The sequence below is a fragment of the Hoplias malabaricus genome, chromosome Y (assembly GCF_029633855.1).
Source record: "Hoplias malabaricus isolate fHopMal1 chromosome Y, fHopMal1.hap1, whole genome shotgun sequence".
Classification (NCBI taxonomy): Eukaryota; Metazoa; Chordata; class Actinopteri; order Characiformes; family Erythrinidae; genus Hoplias; species Hoplias malabaricus.
The window spans coordinates 50,674,765-50,681,911 of NC_089820.1; positions in this window are offsets into that span (position 1 = coordinate 50,674,765).

Here is a 7,147-nt window from a genome sequence, read left to right on the forward strand (position 1 = left end):
GCCTTTACAAAATGCATGCCATATTTAACAATTGATCTTATTTATTTCTAACAGAAATAAGAAAAGGTGTTAAACGTTTCACAGAAAAAGGCTATATAATTTTAATCTGAATGATTATTGGGTCTCAAGGACTGATGAGAATGACACAAAAAGTAGAGTGTAAATAAAAAATTTGAAACACTTTCCTATAACATGTGGTTAAATATAGCACCTGTCAACAGTCCTGCTTTTCCCCTATTTAAGAATCAACATCTTCTTTTAGCACTCCTGTTAATAGGATATCGTACACAAGGTTTACATACTTTGTTTTTTATTTAATTTTATAATTTGCATGTGAAGCCTTTTTAATTCATAGTACAAATGCAAATCTGAAATTAACAGAATTTGACTTGAAAATTAAGGTGCCAAAAATGTCATAGAATAAACACATTTGGCTCGCAAGAAACTTTGCAATGGACGTTAATTTAGGGAACTATTTTTGGAAAATCAGTGAGAGTGAAACAGAATATCAAAATTAAATAACAACCATACCACTTTTAGTATCAATTTTGTCATTCCTCCTGATCCACAATATTTGCTGCTGATCAATTATATTCTGTAAGCATGTTGCATATTGCACATAAAAATAACACAACCCAGCCCCTGTGTGAATATGAAACATCTTTTTGAAAAACTTCCACACAATAGCATTATATATAATATAATATAATATAATATAATATAATACATGAGTGAATGCCTTCTTGATACCTCCCTCTGGTCAGCTTGATAGAGGCCCCAGTATAGACTCTGGAGAGATTATATCTCCTGGCTGGCTGGGGATCAGCCCAGGAGGAGCTAGATTAAAACTCCAGTGGACAGAAATGCCAGAGTTTCCTTTCTCACTCTGTTGCCACCGCAAACCTGAAATAGATTAAGCGGAAAAAGTTGACAATGATGATGTTCTAAATTAATGTTTTTCAAGAACTATATATCCAACATAGCAACCATTTAGGAGCCATTCATTTTTAGACTTGGCTAATGTATATTGCACATTAGAGGAAACAAGCAATGGGCTTAATTAAACAAAAGTGATACTTCCTTTAAAATTCCAATTTTCAAGCTCTATTTGATTTACTTGAGTTTTCACAAAAAGTGTACTTTCAGAAGATAATTCTCACTGGTGTCATGCTGGTTTCAAAACTCAGAGTGTATTGTGACTGCAGAGATAAGGTAAAGGGAGACTTGTATCTGTCGTAAGCTCCTCATGTTCCACTAAGACAATTGGGGGACAATACATACAGCAGTGACAATAGATAACACAGTGAAACTTGTCTTTTGTTACTATTTCTTATATTTCTTTACATCCAACACTAAAATGCATTTTGTTTAGCTGGAAATGGATTAAATTTTGCTCTAGAGGTTTTCTTATGATATGTAATTAAAAGCCCAGCATCAGACTAGGACTCAGGAAATATGGAAGTCAAAACAAGACTTAACTTCAGTTTCAGAGAGTGAACTGTAAGACAAATATTTGAAACAGTGCCTTTATGGTTCAGTACAGAGGGATTTACACACTGATAAGTGGGACTGTAGTTTAGAACACTGACATTCCAAAAAAGGTTTAATTCAGTTTAGGAATGGATAAGTATATATTAAAAAAACGTTGGCTAGATATATTTCATTCTGTAACCACTTATTCAATTCATGATCCCATAGCCAACTCCTCACAGAGAGCCACCCTAAAGTGGGGCTCAAATCTTCAACCCAACAATGTGGAGCTGTGTTCGAAACAAGACCTATTGTTAGATTTCAATTCATATAAATGTAATTTACAAAACTTTCAAAAATGTTGGAAAGCTGTGCTAAAATATAAATAAATGCAAAAGGCAGTGATGTTTATTTGAAATTATTTAAATTATTTAATTGATTACAAAAAATGAATTAATTATCTGTAACTGCTTCAGGGTCACAGTGTATCCAGAGACTACCTGGAATCACTGGGCACAAGGGACACACCCTGGAGAGGGGACCAGTCCTTCACATGGCACTGACAGTGACACTACCTGTTGCACCACCGTGCCGCCCAAACTTTTTATTTTATTTATTATTATTATTTTTATTTAATAATTTGCATTTAAAGCCAGCAATTTGGAACAGGGCATGTTTACCACTGTGTTGATTGGGGTATTCTTTCTGTAAACATTTGGGGACTTAGGAGACCAATTTATATAGTTTTAAAAGTAAAAAGTTTTCCCATTCTTGTTTGACACAGGATTTCAGCTTGTCAGCTTTTTGGGTTCTCTTTGTATTTTTGTGTTATAATGCACCAATTCATTCATTCATTCATTATCTGTACCTGCTTATCCAATTCAGCGTCACAGTGGGTCCAGAGCCTGCCTGGAATCATTGGGCGCAAGGCGGGAATACACCCTGGAGGGAGCACCAGTCCTTCACAGGGCAACATACACATTCACTCACACTTTTGAGTCACCAATCCACCTACTAACGTGTGTTTTTGGACTGTGGGAGGAAACCGGAGCACCCGGAGGAAACCCACGCAGACATGGGGAGAACACGCCAACTCCTCACAGACAGTCACCCGGAGCGGGAATCAAACCCACAACCTCCAGGTCCCTGGAGCTGTGTGACTGCGACACTACCTGCTGCACTACCTGCTGCCGCCCTTAATGCACCAATTGTTTGCAGGAAATGACAGGTCTAGTCTAGCTTAGCATGCTGATACTTTCTAAGGAGCCATGCTTTTTTGCAGAATGTGTATTGGCCTTGTCTTACTGAATTAAACAAGGCCTCAAACACATATATATCATTCAGCATTAACAGTGCTTTCACAAATGTGCAAGTTCTGTGCCATGTGCAATAACACATTCCCATACCATCACTGATGCTGGTTTTTAAATTGTGCTCTTATAACAAGCCAGATGGTTTCTCTCCTCTTTGGTCTGGAGGATGCAGCATCCAATGTTAAAATCAAAATAGAATATCAAATTTTCTTTCATCTATATGTGGGGTTTTTTTCATGACTCAGAAAATGTTCATCTTTCCTGTTCCTCTCTCTTGAAGATGAAACTACAGAATCTATGACAATCTATGTTAAATGATGACAGGAGCTATGAAGGTCTACTAGCTCCTGTACAGCTAAGCTAATACTTAAATTAATACTTTTTAAACTCAAATTGTAAACTTTTTTTGTGATTTTCAAAGTACAAATTAATTTAAAAAATTAAATATGCCAAGATTTTTTACACGTAGGAGTCTGAAAATAGGGGAAGACCGTAAATGTTATTCATTCTGAACGTGTGTGATTTTGTGAGATGAGTGAACTTTCCAGTTTTGCATATGAAAAAGTATGTGTCTCAGCATTCACGTCTGCATCACGAGCCAAGAAAATATGATGAGTGGTGAAAAACTCTGAATGTTAAGCAATGTTATAAACTAGCACACAAAAAGTATGAGAAATAAAGAATACATAATAAATAATAACAATAAATAAATAAATAAAACCAAGCCTCCTTATAGGTTAATTACAGGGAAATATGTTAAAAATGGTCTCTAAGGAAAGGCAGGACCTAGTGAATCCATCATGGATCAAATTCCTGCATGAAAATTTCATGCAGTTCTTCAGAATTCTCATTAATGACAATGATAGTTGTTTCAAACCCTCTGAGGCATAATTAATGTATAATACTGCTGTAGTTACAAAATAATGTATGTGAATTTCTGTCAGTTTCCATTTTTTGATGTTTTTGATTTTTGAAATCAGGTACCATTTAAATCTCTTTATTTTTGAATCAAAAGCATTATATTACATTGAGATTTAAGGATATTTAACTGCTCCTGTATAGTTGCATGTTTGGAGAGGTTTTGTTGCAGAGGTTAAATCTGACAAAGAATAAAATGATAATCCCATCAGAATGTGGCATTTTTCTTTTGATAGAATAAGTTATTATTTAAAGTGACAGAATATCAGTATTCATTTGGCCAGTACAATGCTTTACCTAAATATAAAGGTTTTAATTGTTTTAACAACTATTGTACTTGTTCTGTTTGGCCACATGTCAAGCTGCAGTAACCACAGGCTGCAGAAGCCACAGCTGCCTGCACAGCCGGACTGAATCTGATGACACTCACTGTTTTCCCGGAGTATTAATACACATTGTTACAGCCACTTCAGCAAGCTATTTCCCCCCACTGTTATTTCAGGAGGACCACAAAGATGACCAGTTTTTACATGAACCGCACAGGGCTTGGCTTTACGAAAATCAGCCATCCATATTGGAAGGTGATAAGCGGTCATTTCTTGCTATTCATTTTGTGAGTGCAGCATGTTTTATTTTGCCTCCACTGACAAGGAGCTTTCATTAGCATATACTGGATTAGGCGTTAGCCTATGTTTAGCACTGGTGCCCAAGGGCCTCCTACACAATCTTTCCTCATCAGCTTGCAGGCAGATTGTGTGGTTCTTACTTCATGGTCCCTGCTAAATAGTGTAGAAATGGCGCAATTGTGGGAAGACTTTCTTGCTTAAATGTGTATAGTCCTTGCTGCAGCACATTAGCTAAACCTCCTGTTTACCCCGTCAGTAGTCTGTGCTTGCTTAAACCAAAAGCAAAAGCAGCGTAACATAGCTATAGATTTGAAGTTGAATTCAGGGCTAAGTAAATATGTCTGTTTTTTTTTTTCATTACAAACTTTCCACCATCTATAGGCAAGGCTAAAACCACCTTGCTTAAAAAAGACAAATTAGTCAATAAGGATTAAAACTTGTTTATCAGTAGAGACCATTACCTTTCTGAACTACACCTTTTGTTCCCATTGTCACAGGTGAGGTAAACCTTTAATTATAAGAACAAGCTAATAACTGTATGTCATTTCATACTACTTAACCAAAAGCTACAAATAGCTGATATAGAGAGAGAAATGGAATTCAGCCATAGATAAACCTTACGTATACATTCTTTTACATATAACAGTTTCTGTCTATAGACTATTGAAAATGATTTAAATTTATGATTATATACTTAAATGCCCAACAAATATTCTGTGATTATTGCTCATGTAAACTAATTTCATGTGAGCAAATTGTTCACTGTTATCCAAGCTGTCAAGTGATTAGAAACATTATATGGGCTAGATTACTAGAAATAGGTTCAATATAAATTCAATCCAATTAATGATTTATGACCTCTGACATGACTTTACACTGGCTTTTAGACCTAAAATATTCCATGTATGGAAGATCAGCTAAGGAGAGCTGTTTGTGAACGTGATGAAACATGAACGGCCTCAACAGTGTCCCTTATAGAAGGAGGGGTGGGGGGTGGGGGGAGCTACAAAGGGAAAGAAAAAAGACTTTCACTTCTCTGTTTGAATGAACAGCTAAATAAAGAGTTTTATTTTTTTTTCCTTTCTTTCCAGCTAAAAAATGACACAAGCCTCTTCTTAGATCTTGACAGATATGTTCAAGTTGGGCTTCAAACTTGACTTGAGCTTTTGTTACAGAAACACACATGGAAGTAGTTATTCTTTCAGATGAGATTCAGATATACAAATGTATGAACGGGGAACTACAGAACCTTTTGTCTTTATAAACAGAGCAACATGTTACCAATAATTTTTACTAAAATCTGCATTTTGCTTTTGCATGTCATCTTTGCTATCAGTTTCTTTAAAACCCGTGTGACTTGTCAAGGCCTTGTGTAGCTGCCTTTAATAAAACTTGTTGCCTTCAGACAGAAGACTCACACGCAGGCCCACACAAAATAAAGCAGCCTACACTGTGTGTATGGGGGTAAAAAAAGCAGAAGTAGAGGACTCTCTTTCAGATTCACTTCCTGTAAGGGAATGACTTGCGAGTCTTTGCGCTGTAGCTTAGGACGGAGTAAGTGAAGCAAGCAATATAAATTCCTTACACCTGAAAGTATGTTCAGTTTTGTATCATTTGTAGAATGAAATGATAGCTATGAAATGATAACTGTCTTTTAATAAGTGCTAAAAATGAGTAAATGTTAAGTGTTAGCTACAAATGACCAAGTTTACATGTACGTCATTTGGGAGACACGTACCTAGACTACTGACTTATTAGTTTAGTCATTTTATAGAAGAATCTTGCCCAGCTATGTTATTGGTATAGTTTATTGGTATTCCTGTCAGAACTGCGAACTGAACTATAGTTTGTTGTTTTACAGGCTAGAATTGTTATAGCATTACAACTGTAATGTTCTAGAGCTCATGTGCAGCCATTCCAGAGCATCCCATTGGATTTAATGATTTTCTGTGGCGATTACATTAGCAGTGCATGCACAATTAAACACTTGTGTCCACAAATGCGTCATAAAATAGCAAACTTTTGGAACTATATTTACTTTATATGTTTGAGGATGAGGAGAAATTAAGGCTGAACATATATACATTACAGTTTTTTCCACAGGTTTAGACCTAAATGGCCAGACATGTTTAATACTAATACTAATAATATTGTACCTAGTTCCAAAACAAATTTAAAAAACACATTTCAAATGTAAATATGTTTAAATGTATATCAAATGACAATCTTAAACTATAACACAGACCATAAAATTATATTTTTTAAGTTGTAGATCTGTAGTCTTTTTTTTTTTATTCCAATTGTAATCAACACAGTTAATATGTCTACAAGCTAGTTTGTTTTTACAGCTGTTCTGATAGCTGTCATTCAGAAATCCCCTCCAGTAACCTGCCATCGATCAGCTTTCACTTAAACTCTTCAGTCATTTGAATAGCTGTCATGTGATAACTGTTTAAAAGTTAACTTGCCTAAGTGTAGCATTATGTTGCATTTCCGATGTCTGTCAGAATGGGCCTCAAGATGTAGATTTGCTATGTCTTATGTAAGTGTGAAACACAGCTTTGTTTGCAGCTGTTTATTTTCACACTAGGTGCCTTCTTTACTGCCTTATGCTGTGTATATTGTTATATAAACAAACACTTTTTGCAAAAAAGTTGGGACATTTTATAAAAATGCAATAAAATTTGTATTTTGTTAATTCACTTGAACCTTGTTTAACAGACAAAATGAAAAGATTTTCAATGATGAACATTGTTAAATAAAAATTACATTTAAAAACAGATGCTAGGCCTGAAACACTCGACAAAGCTGCTACAGAAG